This window comes from Neodiprion fabricii, chromosome 5, assembly GCF_021155785.1.
Source record: "Neodiprion fabricii isolate iyNeoFabr1 chromosome 5, iyNeoFabr1.1, whole genome shotgun sequence".
Classification (NCBI taxonomy): domain Eukaryota; kingdom Metazoa; phylum Arthropoda; class Insecta; order Hymenoptera; family Diprionidae; genus Neodiprion; species Neodiprion fabricii.
In genome coordinates this window covers 9730110-9750217 of record NC_060243.1, presented here as the reverse complement: position 1 = coordinate 9750217, position 20108 = coordinate 9730110, and the positions used below count along the sequence as shown (strand labels likewise).

Here is a 20108-nt window from a genome sequence, read left to right as displayed (position 1 = left end):
AAAATTTTTTACGAACCTAATCAGAGGAGGGATGAAAGTGTACAAAAATGCAAAAAACCGCAAATCGATTTATGACCGTAAATGCCCTCTTAATCAGTTTGTTTTAGATCCAGAACTATAAAAGTGGTTTGAAATTCAGTTCAATTCCAAACACACAGATCGTAATCCTTGTGTGAAAAATCGGATAATCAACCGTCGACATTAATCTGTACATTCCGCAGCAAATCAGGTTGCAATAATAATTGTTGAACGATAATGGCAGTCAAGAGTAACTTTGTTGAAAGATCAATAAGTAAATAACAGATGTTAATCAATGTGTCAATGTCAACATTGGGAAAAGTCGTCATTTCCAAGAAAATGAAAAAAAAAAAATAAGTAAATAAATAAATCGTACCCAAGTGAGCGAGTCGCAACGCAACGCTACCCGAGAATTTCAATTTACGGTAATTCCAAAATTTTGGTCTTTATAAATTATGCATGCCGGGTTAAGCCGGCGCGTATATATACATATATACGGTGGTGGGTACGTACAAAGCTAAACAATGGGAGCTTTGCTGCGAGGGAAGCTTTAAGCTGAGCAGTACGCTGCGGGAGAAAACTTTGGCGATAAGCGTCTTGGAGTTCACGATTGCAGGTTCCTGCCTACCTGCAACGTCGCTCACAATCATACGCGAAGGGAGATAAAACAGAGGCCTTTACGGTACGGAAAATCTGGACAAGGAGATGCGGAAAGATACGTGATAAAGATCCGACGAGGCTTGTTTTTCGCGTTTAATTAGCGAATATCGATTTCGTCGACGCGCCACTTTGCCGTGCCATCGGTTTATGCGAATACGCTTCGCACTTGTCGTTTGATTTCTTCAATCCACCCGAAACGCTCTTCTTTCAAACGGTCAATTTAACACCGAACCACTTCTCCGCTCGTCGGTACTCCGACTGACAATGAATTGCGAATCATCGATCGATGCCAATAAGAGTTTACATGCGATTCGTTATACTTCGAAACCATCGTACGCGGACAATTGAAACAATAACCCGATCCTGATCAGGAAATACGAGATTATTCCACGACTATAACCTTGGGTCAATACCGACGGGAAAGGGATTATTCGTTGTCAATTAGGTGACAAGCGAACTTCTTAAACTTGGCAAAAAAAAAAACAGGACGAGTTTTAACAAATAAAGAGATGAAATGAGAGGTAAGCTGTAAGTTGAACACGTGAATAACATTCGTTAAAGTTACAACGAGACAAACGGAAAATGATTTCTCTCAAACAGAAATATGAAACGATAAAATGAAAAGCGTGACGATAAATAATGAGAATTTTTTAACCGAATAACGAGGAAAAAGATGCTGCTTGCGATGTGCGTATATAATGTAGAATTGAAAGAAACGAGATTGATTTATAACCGGCTTCGGTGGTAACACAATCACTGGGGAAAAAAACTAAATCCAGTTTAACTAGGTTCGACGAAGTGCCGGTTTGTAGTTATAACATGAAACAGAATCCTCGAAGAACCAGGTCTAGGGGCAAGCCGGTCCTCACCTCACTCCTCGGAATGCCAGGTATAGAGGTCTGTGCGTGCAACCGCCGCCCGACAAAGGTATGCAACTTGACTGGTTCACCGGATTCGTATACACAAATTATACGACGCATTCCAAGGATTTGGCTCCGAGATCGAGCCGAGACCCAGACGGAGGTTCGCCAATTTACGATAAGAAAAAAGGAAAGCTCCAAGCCCACCCGAATTTCACCTTCGCCCCGCTAATTATCTTTTAATTATTATTTTATTGCAACATTTTTTACCTACCGCCGTTTCGAACTCGGCGTCATCGAATTCCCGATCATTATACGAATACGGATCGATGACGGACGATGATTTACAGCAGTACGAAAATTATACAAAGGAAACAGCCGGCAATAATTAACGCGTCTTAGACTGAGAAAAATTTCGATTGTTACAGTAACTAGAAAAATTCAGTAAAACAGAAATCAGTTTCTTCGGTTTACTCTACTTTTTTAGTTAAACAAGGCTTTAACGTCAATTTATCGTAGCACGAGCGTTAAATTTTCGCAACAGTTACAAGAAAATATAGCAACAGTGATCGTAATGAGAAAGAATAGTAACGGATACTAGACTTTCCGGCAACGGCTAGAAAATTAATTTTCATTTTCTACCTGGAACTATATTTTTCGATTGTGGTAAAAAATGAAAATAGTCAAGGACTTGGCGGTAACCGGAACTTAATATTTATCTCAGTGTTTCATTAGCAGAGCCTCGTTTGCGCGTTGTGTAAGTATTAATTTTCCTACCGCATAACCGGCGAAGAAGATCGAATGGCAAAGAGGAACGAAGTTTGGTCGACAAAAGTCGAAGAGTAGCGGCACGAACGCAGGAGAGAATCAAGTTGAGATGGTCTCGGCGAAGCGTGCTTTGTCCAGGAACCGGTCGACAAACTTATACCATCAGGAGTCTTCATCTGGGCTTGGCTATAGAGAAATCTGGAGATCGTTCAGCTACGGATCGTATGAAGGAAGCGAATTTTCCGAAAATAAAAAAAAAAAAAAAACAGACTTGAGGGAGCATTGGATTTTTGATAAGCTCGTGGAACGAACTCGGTATAACGTATAAACGAGCACGAGGCCCTAACTTCTGAAAACATTTGAAACAAAAGCGGGAACATTCTGTGAAAGTATATTTCGTAACTTGAATAATTCAAAGTTGACTGTACAAAGATAAGCTGGACAAAATGAAAATGTGACTCGAACGAAGCTTCGGCGCGCGACCAATAACGACAATGAAAAATAAACAGTAAACGTGACGTGAAGTGAGATAAATTCGACAAGTCCGGATTATTGAATTTACAACTCAAAACTGAAAACAAAAAAAAAAAAAAACGTCTGAGCACCCTTGAAACGAACCCTGCAGATAGTGACCCGAAAACCGCACGTCGAGTAAACTGCGTTACATTAATTGAACGTCACGAGCAGACCGCGATGCCTAATTGACTGTAGTTTGTAATCTCTGCCAGACTCCCACGGGATATCTCACCGTAAGTTTCTCTGGTTTATAGACGTTTTCTTGCAGCGCAGCGCCGTTGGTGTTTGAGGAGGAGAAGAAAAAAAAAAAAAAACGCCGAGAAGGAGAGAGAGAGAAGTCAGGGATGATGAACCGAGAACAGGTTAACCTCCCGCAAAAGTTTGCCGTCGTGGGATCCGGCTATCAAGTCGTATGCATTTCGCGCTGATCGCAGCTCCATCAGCGGATGCACAGGATGCACAGAGCGGTGGTCTCATCGGCGAGTTGGGTATCAGAAATAGATCGTTAGGGGTATACATAATGGGAAATTTCGGCGGCGTCGTCGACACGCAAAGAGAGAGAGAGAGAGAGAGAGAGAGAAATTCCAACGCGTTCGAAAATAGATTCGAGCATAAATAAATGCGGGCGTATGAGAAGCCAGTCCAGGGTTGATTGCACTTACCAACCCAACCGAATGTCCCCCAGACTGTGTCTGGCCTCAAGATCAACGGCTTACTTTTTCGATCGAAACTCGGAAAGACGTAGGGCAAATCGGGCACAAGTGGGCGATGCGGTACCACCTCGGCAAGCGATCGCCGATCGGCAAGAGAGTGGCGCAGAGTTGCTTTAAGGCCTTCCTTGTAACTTGACGCGCCTTCTGCTCGTCTAAGCAATAAGTAGTTTCTTTGTTGCTCCGACGAGGTACGGCAAGGCCAACCCGCAACGCTAGTGGGACCGGTCACCCAGGTCTACGACTAAACCCCGACCCCGCCTCTCCTTCTCCGATTCCCCAACCAAGGAAAGAAACCGGGTGAGGTTTAACTTGCCCCGGACCTCGGTTGGACCTTTATTGCCTCGGTCATATCTCGTTCCTTGGACTTTTCGTCTCCGAGTATATATGATATATATGCTCCTTTGGGAATCGCCCGGGAAACAGGGATTCGATCGGGACTGGCTCCTTTGTTCGCTATTTAAATTTCGCGAGGACGCGGGAGTTTCGAAAAGATGGTATCTACTGTCTGTGGAAGTGTCGGGCGATGTATTTGAAGTTTCGATCGATCAAAGTTGATTGAAAAAGTTCTAATGACAAGTTATTTTATGGATCAATGCAGCACTTATAGCGATACGTAACTTCACTATCCTATATCGTGAAAAGTAGCGCAGAAGGTTTCATTCGCTTATCGATACTCCGTATCGACGACAAATCGAATTTTTAATCAAGCTAGATCGATCGGAACTTCGGGCACGTGTCAAGAGAAACTGGAAATCGCTTCTTATCATCAAATAATAAAGCTTCAAAACGTACGTTGAATTTGATAGGAGAAGCTAGAATTATTCGGTTAAAACTTGTCATGAAAAACTTGAAAAGCTGATTATTCCGAGGATCCGTTGCCAAACTTTATAATTATTATTATTTAGCTCGCGAGTGATTCAATCGCACTTTTTACGTTCGTGATTAAAAATTCTGTACATACATCGTCGGGATTCGAAAATCTTTCACCACTTGCGGTTCGACATAAAAAAAAATAATGATCCTGTTAAACGTGGGAAATTGAATTTTTGCGATGTCTATCTAGTCGAAATTAGTACTTCATTTTTCCGTTCAAAGTATGAAGTGTATTTACGTTATATACAGACCGTGGATTAACAGGGTAGTGACAATTATCCTCAAATAAAATTCCCTGACGTTTTCCCATAAAATTAAGATAATGTCGGACAGCTTTTGTGTCCAAAAGCTCCGAAACTTGATCACCTTGAATGTATAAATTTGGATCTAAAAAACACGTAGAATTGTTTCCTTTCACAAAAATAATTATAAATTGAACAATACCATTTCCAAAACATAGCTGAACTGAATTTACAAAGCATAGCTGAAGTTTGAAAACGATTTATGAAAAAAAAAGTACGTTTTTCTTCACGGTCCATCACAATTTCCTGACTTATTCCGATCTGACGAGATTCCCCGACTATTTCCGGGTTTCCCGGTCCGTAGCCACCCTGATCAGCCTTCGAGGAAAATGACGGTGTGCCTAATTCCGTAAGCCCCAAGGAGATGTCAGCGCTTGGAACATAGCTGTTGGAGTGTCACGTGGAGGCCGAAGCTACGTCAGCCGCGTGTCATATCGCGACTCATTGTCAGACCCCTTCCCGAATAGACAACATAGCCAAGTGTCCTTAGCGCATGAAAAAATGTGCATCTTGACAATATTCACATGCGCACAACGTACGTATGCATGCTTCTAATTCCACTATTGATTTATTTCCCGTGAAAGCCGCAATGGCATTACTTATTCTAAACTCGTCACGCAATGCCCTCCACACGACGTTGAAAGGGCATGGTCACGGTGCTTTATCCGTGCTTGGGTTAGGAAGATTGACGATTGAACAAAGTTGACCGGACATAAAATTTAAACAAAGGTAAAAATAGCCTCTCGAACCCCTTTCGTTGCGTTATTAGGGCCGCAAACTCGTCACGTGGTGAATATTGTTTGAACACCGTCGATAGAATGGCATTTATTTTCACGTGTGAAACAAGGGTAGTGAATTTAAACTTTGAGAAAAAGAGGGAAAATCGTTAATTCTACAGCGTGAATAATCGCAGTTGGCAGTCTCGTTGTAAAATACGAAATTTTTTTACACAGGCACAAAGGAACGTTGCAACGTAATTTTCACGGTTCGCGACTCTCCAATGGTGTGTAATACACTGTGAAAATTGTAGTTTCGAAATCCACCAGAGATATCGAAATTTTTCATACGCGTTAAATTTAACAATGCTCCGGTGCGATTCTCTTTCAATTAATATTCAACAACAGTGAATTCAAAACACAAGACATCGAAAAAAACATTTCCTTTCATGGTTACCGATCAACCCCATCGATTCAAGTTTTTTGTCGTAACGGAAGAATTAAATTCTGAGCATAAAATCGATAATAAATGATAGTGATTCCTACCATTCTTTTTGTGAATACAATTACTCGTGCTGCATTTTCATGCGACAGTTGTGATAATAAAGCAGTAACGCTGAGGCTTCGTTTTATTAGAAAAATGAATTTAAACTAAACGTACAAATTTTTGTTGCAATTTCCCGAAAATATTCCATTGTAACGATACTCATTCGTCATAACAATTTCGTATTAACACGTGACTAAATAATATTTCTCTCAGTGAGTACGAAAGTGGATTGACGACTGTAAAATTCGCGGGGTAGTTAATTGAACGCAAAAATTTTTCGCCACATCGTCGATACGAATCATGTGTCATGTACGCGTTACTTTATTACAGCTCTATCATGAAACGAAGATGCCTCAAAACGGGACTCCGATGTACGATTACTCTCCCTTTCACGCTTCCATTATGCCTATCTATCAGCATTACACGTGGGCGTACAAGTTACACACAGCGAGATGGCGCCTACAGACCTCGGAGTATGAAGGAAAAGAAAAAAAAAAAAAAAAGAAATCTACGTATCGAGGTGAAAAATTGATACTACTTGCATATTCTGATAGAGATTTATTCAAGATTAATGGAATCCGTTGTACTGTTTCATCTATACGAAAAATGTCTGTTCATTGTGATGTAGGTACGTGATAAATCGGATAAGAAACTTCGACATTTACCTCACGAAATAGCGATATATCGTTTTTTTTATTTTTATAAGATTTTTCAAATTGATTACGGTAGTTTAACGTGCTGTCAGAAAAGAGAAACAAAGGTGACAACCTCGTAACTTATACCATTCATTTTCCGAGAACACAACGTGAATAATTTTCAGGCTATTTCGAAAGATCTGCGGTTTTCCTTTGGTTCATACTTCAAACGATTGCGAAACGAATTCGTAAATTAAAAAACAAAAAACATTCATTTTAGAATCGTGGCACGTTTCAGGTAACAAGACCCAGGAAGTGTTGAGATATTTTCACACCTCGTGTTTTCAACGTTTCGGAATTTTCATTAAAAACAACGACAAGGAGAATTTTTTTCCTCGACGAGTGAAAATGCCCGTTATTAACAGTTTCGATCGAAGAGAGGTGGTGTAGTGCTCAGCCACCTACGCGGGTAATAAGTTTCAAGAAATTTCGCCGAGATTTCCGGCTCTCGAGGATTAAAGCCGTAGGCTTTTTTCAATCTCTCGTCTCAGAAGGAAATTGAAGTCGAGTGAGATTCGGGAGATAATGTAGGGCTACGACAGTGAAATGAATGCCAACCTCGTTGAGTAAAATTAAAGCTGCGAGAAAACAAAATAGCTCATTGAAAATAAAGTATAAAGATTAGTTCGAAGGTGGGAAACCTTTGTCGTACACCTGGAAACGAACCAAGTAGCCATCTTGAATGGCGGATAAAAAAATATGGCGTATTCGTACATTTGTTGGTAACAGCAAGACAGCTTCGTATCATATTCAAAGATGTCTTTTGACCGTAATCCCTGTTGCAAATTTTATCAAACGCGACTCGAATTAATGAGAGGTTTTACTTATGCCGATGAAATATGCAGATGTACTTTGCCAGTGATTAAACTTCAGAATTTTCACGGATAACATGCTTATCAGCACTTTCGTAAGCTTTGACGAAAAATATGAAACTAGATTGTAGTAAGGAACTTCTTAACGATCGTAAAATGTGTCAACGCGTTGCGAGATGATCTTAGTTTCAATGGTACTACCGGATACAGCTCAAGTAATTTTATACCTCGACTCTGCAACGTCAAATGTCAGAATTATCCGCACGATTCTTGTACATCAAAGGGTTCGCTCTGTCAATTTGCACGAAACGAGATTGCGCACAACTTATACTTCTTACTACCTGTATAGAAAATGCCGAAACCATCGACAGGTCACACGATGATGACTGTCATTACAGCTTGTGGTAAAAAAAAATTTGAAACTCCTTGCATTTTGAGCGTATCTATAATTTCGTTTCCATTACCAACTTCCATTGGAATCTCAAACACGCTTAAGAAATTTATTTGAGTTTTGAATTTTTCGAAATTTTGCACAAATTTCGTTTTCCCTCTTTCCAAAATATCCCGTATTTACTGACAGAACTTGTACGTGATATCTATTGAATTATACAATCAGCTTCCCGATTCATGGATATTTGGTGTAAACCTTCTTCGTAAAATAGAAATTTCTCATCTAAAAGTCGGTTAAACGTTTGGTCTTGAAAAACTTGGGACCCCTTCCTCGTTTTTTACAGCAGTCCCTCCGTATCCAGTCATTCGATAAAAGTTAGACATTCGGAATGACGCACGAATTATCGAAGAACAAACCGCACAAGGTCCGTCGAGTAAATCGGATGACTAACCGTCGCAAGATTATAAAAAGAATAATCGTCATTTCCAAGTACTATTTCCCCAGTCCGTAACCGTCTGGCTCTTTTCATAGCGTCATCGCAGCAAAGTTGCTAAACATCGCGACGACGAACGAACGAAGGGTGGGCATTTACTCTGAGCATACGAACAAACCAACCTGCCGAGTTGGTCTCGTAGACAAAGGAGACTATCGCTGCTCCGCTCGTGTGGCGTAGAGAACCTCGATTCTCCTGGCAGCATCAGCCTTATTCCCGGCGTCGAGGCGCACAATGGCATAGAATAAGCCACGTGACGGAGGGAGCTGGCGGCCTAGCCTGACGTTTTTAATCCCAGAGCTTGGCGCGCCTCATTGTCCGAACGAACGAACGACGGGGCTTTATGGGAAAAGAAAAATTCTCCAAATTTACGGGATCGCGAAACGATCGTCGTGATATCGATTGCCACGTTTCAATACGCCACGAAGAATTGTAATGATCGTCGATTTTGGCACTCGGTGTGTCAAAATTTAGATCTTTCAGAGGGTTGAATAGGAGTAGCCAAAATGGTCGATGCTATCGTGTGTAACAGGGATCCAAGATCTGACGTTTATCGTCCAGACTATGTGCGATCTACCAATCCCGAATCTTTGTCAAAAAATTAAATGAAATATTTTTTTATAGTCGTGTATCTTTTTTTTTTATTTTGCCTTGTCGCGATCGCCTGGCCTAACAGCCACGATCCATCGCTTGGCCATCTCTGGTCTGAAGCAATGTTTTCTATCGGTTGGCGTACTCGAATGTAGAAAAAATACACGAATAAAGCTCGATCTACAAACTTTTAAATAAAACAAATCGAAGTTGGATTGAATAATTGGTTGTTGAGGTATACGGAGTAATTACATTGGTCAATAGCGATTTTGTTGTCCTTGAGATTTGATGTCAACGACCCGAGAGGAGTGACCGTAGTTTTTCAAAACTGGCTCCAGTTATTTATTTTATCAACATTTTCATATATATATGATGCAAAAAAACAATATTTAGATGAAAAATATTAGAATTATAAAATATTTGGAGAAAAAAATTTTTATATGAAAATAAAATATCTCAGCCAAATATGAGCTCTTAATATTGGTTTTTTCTATTTCCCATTTAAACATTAACGAGTACAAAAAAAAAAAATAGGAAAATTGAAAAAAAAAAAATTTCTCGTAAACGGCTTGACTTACAAGATATCTAAATACAGATTCTTATTGGAAATTCTACACTCTATAAAAAAAAAGTATTCAGATAGAATTGCCTGAATTTTAACCGATTAAGAGATATTTGCCTCATAAATACCGAGTCATCTCAAATACAATACTGCAATATCATAAAAACTAGAACCAATCTAATATAATCATAATTCTACGTTCTCGAACACCTGAATTCACAGAAGAAATCAGAGCAACAAAAAAAGTTGATATTTTGTAGAGCTGTGTTATCATCTATCGACAAAATGATCCGTCGTCTGTTATAATTTAATGCGCATGCGCTACAATCCGAGAGCAGTTGTTTGCCAGGGCGACCAACCCCCCACGAACTTAACCTCAAAACTTGTGACAGTTGTCACTGGTAGTTGTGTTCGACACCGACAGCTGTCAAAAATTTTGATGTTACATACATTGCGGCGACTTGTTACTTGAGTTTATGACTGTTGGTCACCCTGACAAACAACTGCTTTCCAATTTTAGCGCATGCGCGTTAAACCATAGCAGACGACGGATCATTTTACCGATGGATAACCGCTCTGTGTATTTTAAAAATTAACCAACTTTTCAAGCGATCCATTCCTCTAATATCACTTTGAAAAAATAAGGTAGTCTAAACGACGAGAAGTACGAATTGTTATTCACGTTATAAATCATACTGCTAAATATTTCTCAACGATAAGATTATTTCACTTTTCAGGCTTGCCTGCCAATCAGACGATAATACGCCGCGAACGGCTACCACTTCCTGTTCGAAATTGACGGTCGGAACTTTCGTTGTTTTATGTTAAATATTTTGTGGTTAGGGTTAGGTTTACGCGAGATTGTGTCGGTAGTTTAATTCTGAAGTTTGTTTTCTAAAATTGTCGAATCTGCATTGACGACGTGAACAAAATCCCGTAAAATCAATAAACAAGTTTGGTACCCGTTCAAATGAATGTAAACCATGCCAGCTGCTTATGTTTGTCAAGAAATTCAACATTGGAAGAAAATGGGGTGAGGAGCATTTAAGCAAAGGAGCAAAGTATTTATTGCATAAAATTTTCCCGAATAAACTTTTGCGATTGCCCACCCTCACACGTTTCCGCATTGTTCATAGATATGGAAATAAGATACAAGTCAACGTTCTGTGATTGCTCAGCCTCGTCGTCTGATTCGTGAGCCATGGCACCCGGAGCAATTAGCGGAAGAAGCGTTTCTAATGACAGGCAACATCCGAGTGACGGCGTCTAATTCGCAAAAAAAAGAAAAAAAAAGAAAAAAAAAAAGAGAAACAATGAGCGAGACAAAAAAGTACATATACATCGTGTGTAATGCGTAAATGACAAAAGGAAATCCAAGTAAATGGTCATCGATCCGAGCGTGCAAAAACTATTTACCCGCATGTCCTCATCGCGTTACCACACCTCGTAGTGCAGTAGGTACCCACATCGACGATAGGTTTAAAACTGATATGCTGAGAATACGATTATCCGGTATTGAAAGAAGCTTGCAAAGGGTATGCATACAGGTCCTTTCATGACGTACACTTGGGGGACAATGAATTTGAGACTGCAAATTTTTTAGACTAGACAGTTATGTTGGTAACGCAGAGAAACCTACAGCGCCACAGACGGCCGAACGCGAAACTAACTCAATCTCAATAAGCGTAACATAACCTATGACCGTCGAATTTAATGACGTTTCAACAAGTCATTATCCCCGCGGTATTCTAAGGTTAGATTCGAAGGTCACGGGTTATGTTACCTTTATTGAGATTGAGTTTGTTTCGCGCTCGGCCGACTGTGGCGCTGTAGGTTTATCTGCGTTGCTAACATAACTGTCTAGTGGAAAAAAGTTATCCGTGTCAGATTCATTGTCCCCAAGTGTACCATCGCAGGGGTGAACGCTACTCTCTCAGCTTCGTGATCGTTGATATTTTGACCTAGTATAGTACCTAGAAAATGCCGGTCAAAATTTTATTGTCCAGGTATCAACGTTGAAGATGACCGTCTGAACCGAAAATTAAGATAAGAGAAAGAAAACACGTCAGAAAATCTCCGACAAAGTTATTTGCAATTATGACGTTGGGCACGAATAAAACAACATCTCCTATATAATATTAGAAATGAATCTACACAATTTCGAATAAAATAATGAAAGATACCAACAATTTGAAAAAACGATTTTTCACTAAAATGTTCAAAATGCTTAAACTCGAGTGTGTTTGATCTGATTCCAATGTTTTTGGGCTTATTTTGTTCACCTTAAATATCTCGAATGATCACTTGAATAAAAGTATCACTGATAGTTATCACTATAATGGATGAAAATATATTTATGTGAGTATAGTACAACAAAACAGAAACAGAACAGTTCGTCAAGAATTACATCTTCGCGTTGTCATCACAACGTGAGATTTCTTGAATGTTTTGCAAAAAATTTGTAGGAATCTTCTCTGCGAGCAGAATAAGTTCAAAACTATTAGAATCGAATCGGGTTTACCGTATCTCAATGCGATAAAACTGATAAAAGCATCATTTAGAGCTGATATTTTCGAAAGAATCACCAGTACCATGTTTGCCCCGAAGAATCATGGTGGTACCGAAATCTTCGCTAAGGTTAAAATGAAAGTTTATCCATTTACTCTTTGTACGTGCGTAGTACCTCTCGGTTGAATTTTCCGCGAAGGATATCCTTTTACAAGACCCCAGCGAGCAGGAAGAGGAAAACTACTGCCCCGGTAAAACGTAGCAACGTGCGAGAAAAATATGCTTCTATTTATAGGTAAGTTAAAAAGGGTGCCGGAGTGTCGCTCGATCCATGCATCCACCATCATCGGGGGTCTGGCAAAGTACGTACGGACCGATGGGCAAAATCGAAAGGTGGATGAAAGAAGAAAATAATAATAAAAAAACAAAAGCTCTGTATCGGAGGAACGGATCTAGTCGATGAAGATAAACGGAAGGCCAACGATAGTAAGAAAGGAAGATTGAGTCACGTGAAGAATGGAGATAAGTTTTTATAACACAATGGTGACAATCTTTAGGCATTCTTACTCTTATTACTCGAAACTCGCGGTTGAAACTTCTCTTCGTATTCTTATTATCTTCAATTTCGATTGGATTTCGAGTCGTGGTTTGAAGCCAGTTTAAAAACGGTCGAGTGGACAAGTACGGATGTATCGACAGTGTTCAGTAACTGTCTTAATGACTGGTCGTGATATCAACGAACCAAACTCCCATACTAGCAGAGAGAGACAGAGGCGTCGATTGATAGTCTGAGTAGTCCATAAGGGGAAATTCCTAGCCGGCCAAAGCCTTTGTCGAATCCATTTGACCGCCCATATGAACCCCAGGTATAAATAACCACGTTAACAACAGTCGCTAGAGTGAGCAAAGAGTCAGAATTGAAGAACGGAAGGCGTGTACGTGGTGGAGACGTATTCCTTCGCTTCCCTTTCCTCCTTTCTCTTTATTATTCCTCATGGGGATAGAGGAGAAGGAGAAATGGTGGAAGAAACGCGTGCGGAAAAAGCAGAGAGATAATCTGGCATCAACAAAGAGTGGCGGATATCACGAATTTACAATCTGTACAGCTCAAACTCAAAATTCATTCATCGGGTCGTGTACACCCTTTCCTTTTTAAACCTGACATATTTATCTTGACCGTTCTATCTTTTCACATGCTAAATAGGAGAATTCTCTTCCTCGCCCACGTGCCCATAGTTGCAGATAATTAGTCTCTGGTTGCTTCTGAGTCCATGAAAAGTAAGCAGATTCACCAATCATTTTTCTTCCGTACGAACAACGTCAGTTTGGCCTATATATACCGAATAAAAATTCCTTGACAATACCAAGACAAAAAAGTACACACGTAACAAAAGGATTACACGAAAATTCGAGGTTTTTCGGTAAGATGTAAAATTCACTGAAATTTCCAGCTTTTCCCCGTTTTTTTCGGAAGTAGATAACCTCAATTAGTATATACCCCAATTTGCCGATGCTTAAAACAGGGTGAAATTAGAATCAATTCGACTCTCCGCATGTAGCGAAAAGCCAGAGTCCATAAATAAAACACCCGGGCAGTGTTCGTAAACAAACCGGAAACAATGTATCGGTTACGTTGGTGAGGATCAATAACGGCGCCGTAAATGTTCAGCATGCAATCCACGATATTTTATACACGTGAGCAGAGTTCACTGCAGCCCGACGAGTAGTTGTTGTTGATCATTTGCATTAATAATGAGACGAGATTATCCAGAAAATGCCAGGCGTTACAAATATTGACAACTATTGTCTACCATATCAATGCTGCCAGCTCTTCCGACGTTACAAAATTCTTCAACTTATAGTTGTCATGTAAGTCCATTGATTTGTGCTTGCATTGTTTTTTTTTTTTTGTTTCATTTATACATATATATATATATATAATGAAAATACACCCCAGGAAAGAGCCGAGCGATAACTGAAGCATTTCTCCGAAATATCAGTCGTGCCTTATCGCGAAAACAAAACCTCCGGCGAGACTTCTCAGGTTTTTCTTTATTTACGTGTTTCGTTCTTCACGTTTCAGGTCCTTTGTCTTTGTTCATATTCTACATGTGTTGTACATTTTTACGCCAACCATTGTGGTAAAAAATCCAAGCGATTTCCGATTTCCGGTCTCACATAATGATACTCCAGTTGTCGAAGTGAAATTCAAAAAGGAAACGACACAGCAACTTCAGGTATTCTTTAATCAGCTTGAGCCAACGCTGTTTTTATCCTGTCCATCGTTATTTGTTACACCTATAATTTTCATCGTGATAGGTATGTTCAGCCGATTGTTTTTCGACCAATTAATCTATGTAAATATTTGGAGAGTAGCTAACTCGTACCTCATAATTTTCTTGGAATTTAACCATAAATTGAGCTTGCTTCACTGTACTGAAGGTGTTTAAATAACGTAAAAAATTTGAAATTATCACGCAACTGCAAATGACTCGTTTCTTTATTCCAACAGCCGACGTATTCCGACAAAATCACCTTAAAATTTCGCTGAATCGTGAACATGGCAGTGTAATTACTGCGAATCAGCGCTGCAGGTGCAATCCAAACAAGTAACTAAACTGTGATTTGAAATTGTTTCGACCCTGTTCAGAACTTTGCTACAGATATTCAATGCAGGTTTGTTATACAAAACTATCATTCTTTGCATGTATTTCTCTAGACTCGACAATTTCGTTATTAAGGTAGTTCATCGAGTGGTCCAGAGTGCTTTCGCAGAGCACTTTCCCTCAAAGCTCGCGTTGAAATGAGTGAAAGGAAATACGGTCGGTACCTCCGCCCGTCTTTCCATCCACTCTTAATCCCTCTGTAGACACGCGAAGCAAAAAGGTGCGTGTTTTCGATCCTCAAGGGCCTTTCAGACCCTCCAGACCAGAGCGAAGCAGCGGCTTGTACCTTCAGCGAAGACCACTTACTGCAGTTCCTGGGTGCACAAGCAGTGCGTTGAAATTATTTTTAGTTCGCTATTTGTTCAGGAACGGCTGGTAATATACGTTCTCGAACCAACCAACGTTGATAACTTCGCCACGAAGATAAAATATTTTCTCACCGGTGGTGAAAAAAAAAAATGCGATGACGCAGACTACTCGTTGATTCGTGCGAGACAAAAGTGGTCCTGGACAAGCTTTCCGCTTCTCTCGTTTTTGTGCGAAGTTACAGTAAATCGGGATCAAAGTCCGTCGCTCGTGCGATAACTTGTTAATTGTTCAACTTGCGTGTCAAATGAATCGAGGCGTGATCGCGAAAATCATCTAGCCAAAGAGGACAACCAGCCTTAAGTAATGGCAAGTGTACCGGATATTTCGAACCTTGGTGTGGTTGCACATCATTCCCACGCGGCCGCGTTTCTTACCACATTAATTTTCATTTTTTACCTAGAACTGTATTTTTCGATCGTGGTAAAAAAAAATGAAAATGGTTAAGGACCGAGCGGTAACCGGAACTAAAAATTTCTTTCAGCGCGGTCCCTCGAGTTTCTCAACTTCCAATAAGACAGTTGCCAGACGGAAGGTGAGAAATGGTAACGAGAAAATGATGTCTTTCTTCACGTTGAATCATTAACGCACAATGACACGCGAAGTACCGAACGTTTCGATTTCCAACTAATAAAAATCGCGTGGAGGGTCTTTGGATCGGATAATAATATAAGGTACCAACTGCACGTGTTTGTCGAGGTAATCTACGAGATTAACCAGACGACCGGCAAGTATACCTAGACTTGAAACGGTGTGCTTGACCTCTTTTCCGCTGCACTATAGTGCAGACTGGGTTGCTGCTATACGTCGCGATAAGATCTCACAAACAGCAGGTGCACGAGAGGTACGCGACTCTCGAAGGGGTTTCCTTCTCCTCCTTCTCCCCCACCTCAACAACATTCGATTTTCATTGTCCATCAACGTATCTCGTGGCAGCTATCGATGGTGATTTTTTGACAGGCTTAATTTCGGTCCGGTGTTAAATACGTGAAAGGATGGTGAAAGATAGAGAAAATAATCCAGCATGGATGATCGGCGACCTGACTACGGACACAACGTCATGTAATCGCTTGTAATCCTGTTGCACGAGTTTACAATTAAGTTTAGGTCAAACCAACACAGCCACACGTGCAAGAAGAAACAGGGATTTGCAGTTGCGCTCTTCGACAATCCCATTACAAGGGTTACGAAATGTTCCTGCGAGGAAGCGACCGCGAAACTGGGTTACGGGAAACCAATGAAAGTCATTCCTTTTCCAATCCACGATCAAGACGAACCGTCGCTATGGATTATGTCGTCAACACTGAAGCTGTATTACTTCACATACTCGACTTCACAGTCTGTAATGCCAATTGATAAACCCAGGATTGCAGTTATCTTTGACTTCGAAGACATTAATTGTTGGGTTGGTAAGGACACCTTGATGCTGTTTGACGGAAGAAATACCGTCGCAGGAAAGAATCATTCAAGCGTATAAAGTATGGTATGTAAAGTAACTCCTTGGGTGTTGATTTAAAATGACTTTGGATTGTTAGACACAGAGAGATTTTCACATGTAAAACCAGTGTTCATAGTACCCAATTTTCTTTATTCTCTTTGATCACATCTTGTCTGACTTACGCAGAAAGTCACGTATCGATTTTTGTCACCCCAGTTGCAGGAAAGAGCTAGGAGTTGTGGTTTGGCGGTGAAAAAACGGCTAAGGGAAGCCCTAGAAGATGCTGCACGAATATACCTCGGTGGACTTGGAATTCAGGAAAATACGGAGAGTAAGAAGAAGAAGAAGAAGAAGAAGAAGAAATGAAAGAAGTGATTTGTAGGAACATCTGGCTAGGTCTTGGTTGAGATATTACGCGAGATTCGCTAAGTCGAGGTTATTTCTCATCCTGACAGGTCTCAACGCTACCGTAAAGTAGTGACCGCCTCTGATCTTGTTTCGGTCATCCAAGCGTCACCCAATCCCCGGTACGTATCATCATCCTCTTGACACGAGTCATTTCAATTTGGAAAGCCCCAGACGTCCGATCGCTGCTACTCATTCATCTTTTCGATTCCAAATTCTCTCAGCTGTTGAGCGACTAACGAAACCGCTGATAAAAGGCCAACAACAATCGTGGGTAAAAATCCATCGCAGCCAATTAAATCTGATATAGCAAAAAATGACGACCCAATCAAGCGAGGAGGTGTGTGCAAGCGAAGCGTAAAATGAAACTGATGAATCTCATTAGTTTGAACAGCACCGTCCGCACTGCATCACACCACCGCTGATTGTGAGAAACGGCCGTAAACGAAGGGTAATATTGGCCAGTGGAAACTTGCGAGATGACGCGGATTTTCCTAAAGCGTTATTACTAGAAAATATATATATACATATTAGGGTGAGCGGAAAAAACTAACCCATCGAATCTATGGTCTTAAAATTTTTCCAAACCGGAGAATTTTTTCCTCAGTAAATAAGTCCTTTTAAGACCATAGATTCGATAAGTTAGTTTTTTTGGCTCACTCCAATACATATACATATATATATTTCACGGAACACGGAGAAATCGCGCTTCATCAGTGCTGATTAAACGTGGTACTTCTATCACTGCCGTATTATACGTGAAATTAGCGAAAAGAACGCCTACTCGATGAGTTTCTTCTTCGGTGGAAGTTACATAGTACACAACCTTCTAGGAAGTTGCGAAAACTCGCGTGAATTTCGTAAGCCTTTTTATCCTTGAACCATTTCTTCTTGATTTGTTGTTGCTCTCTTTGCAAACTTCTACGTTCTCTCATACTTCACTAGTTCTCAAGCTCGCGGATAAAGCTCGTCCTTTATTTCGCGTAAGTGGTACACGACCTAATCTTTGAATAAAAATGCCAGAGAAACTTTTATCTGTAGAGAAATTTTCTAGGTATTAAAATGAGAAATGGAAAAAGAGAGTGAAGTTGGAAAAAAAAGGAATTTAAAAAAGAAGAAATAAAACTCAAACCTTCAAGTTTCGAGCGTAACAACGTTGCAAAATTTGGATATTCTTCTTCGTAGGTCACAGTTAATAAAGGAAGGAAAAACCAGACCACGAAAGATATCCAACAGATTCTGAAGTAATTTACATAATGCTGCAGAGCCCGTGATATCAAGTATATCGTGAAAATGGAATACAACCAAAAAAAAAAAAACAAAAAACAAAACGAAAAACAATTTAAAGGAGAAAAAGCGCAACGAGGCAACAACAAATAATTTATAAAAAGCGAAGAACAAGGCGCAACGTACCTAAATAATTTGCGAGAATGGTTAAAAGCTCGGGCGATTAAAACTTGAGTGCAGAGCGAAATTCTGGGAGGGGAAAGAAAAAGCAGACGGAGGACGAGTAGGATGGTTAGTTTAATTCCACGGTGATAAAAATTTGAGTAGGGAAAACCGGCGTGCGAGAGATTCGCGGGAAATTGTTGACATAGAGGAATATCTACAAACTCGCAGGGTTTGCCAAACAAACGCAACGAGCCTGCGGGTAATGGCTTCTAGTATTTTAGTATTGTTGAGTAATGTTTCACCGTAACTTTGCAATGTTTTATCACGTCGTGCATTGTTTTATCTGTTCGTAAAACTTCACGCGCATAAAACAATTATCAAATACGAATATAGCGCGGAAAAGGAACTTTGAAACAATGCAGGTTTATTGTTCTTTTCAAGAAATTAAAAATTGTTAAATACATTACCAAAAGTAAGAAGAAAAAGAAAATAAAGTACTCGAAGCAAGAAGCGTAGGCGATATTGGTTATTTATGATTCTTTTTTTTCTTTTTTTTATAACATCATTTATAATGATATACTTTACAAATTATATACCTTTAAAAAATTTTGAACCTTGCCGTTAATTTTTTTGCATACTGAACGGAAGTAATTTTTAAACGAAAAACTGACATTATTTTCCGAACGGGAAATACGCATTATTAAAAGATAGAATCTTATTACCAAAAGCTATTTGTTCTGCTGACCAAATGTAATATCGACTGAAGCATTTGATGACATAACTTTGAAAAGCAACGATTATATTATTGTTCGAAAAGTTTGGCCAATAAATATAAACGAATAAAGCGGTAAATCTAAATAATCCATGTACGTACACCGTTTGTACCTACAACATAAGATTGTGTAATATAATTATACCCGAATTAAAACAAGGCGCGCGAAAGAATCAAATAATATATAAGTTATGTTATAAGTACAAAGAAATATTCGAATACTTGTTACGCAGGAGTGTAAAAATATGAACCGATGGGATAAAAGTGTCGTGGAAGGATCGGAAAAGAGAAGAGTCGCAATATGAAATTTTTGGGGACCCAAAAGTCTGTTTCACACAATTTCAAAATGTACAAGAAAGTCGAAATATAGGAAAAGTCAAGCCAAAAAAACAGAATCGTGAGAATTATCATCGTCGTTCCGAAGATTCTATATTTTTGTAGAGGGGAAAAATGATATGTGAAAATATACAAGTTTTTAAAATACTAAAATGTACGCGATAAGATTTTAAAGTCCAGCAAGTCGTAATATAAAAGAGTTAAAATGTAGAAAGATCAGACTAACGAAAGTCTAAAGATTACAGAATCGTCAGAATTCCTACAATCTTATTCAATCCAAAGATTCTGTACATATTTTGACGTTCCACAGCGTGATAATAAAATAAAAATAAAATTCCACCATTTTTATGATAACAATTAATATTTTTCGCGATTAATTGATATATCATATTCACATATTATTACATAATACGTCGGGGGATGTCCGTAGGTAAAACAGTGTACCGTAGCCGCACTCTACCTACAAATAAAACGTCTCCATCCGCCTTCGAACATACCATACATGGTCCGAACGTGTTACAGCAACGAAATTTTGACGTTTAAAAAAAAAGGTTTCTCAACTTCGACTAGGTAAGTTACATTCAAATTAATTCTGACAAATCTATACTCCGGTATCGCAGTACAATCTAAAATCCCAATTTCCAATACCACGGTAGAAAAATGATTCGGTTTTTGTTTTTTTTTTCTTTCTCATTTTTGAACAATCGA

The 20108-nt window shown here is 39.6% G+C and overlaps 1 protein-coding gene across 3 annotated transcripts in view; it reads right to left on the bottom strand.

Annotated features, from left to right (window-relative positions):
* Positions 1-20108, bottom strand: part of LOC124182073 (serine/threonine-protein kinase NLK) — a 137939-nt gene that overhangs the window by 24304 nt on the left and 93527 nt on the right. The gene's annotated exons all lie outside the window — the stretch shown is intronic.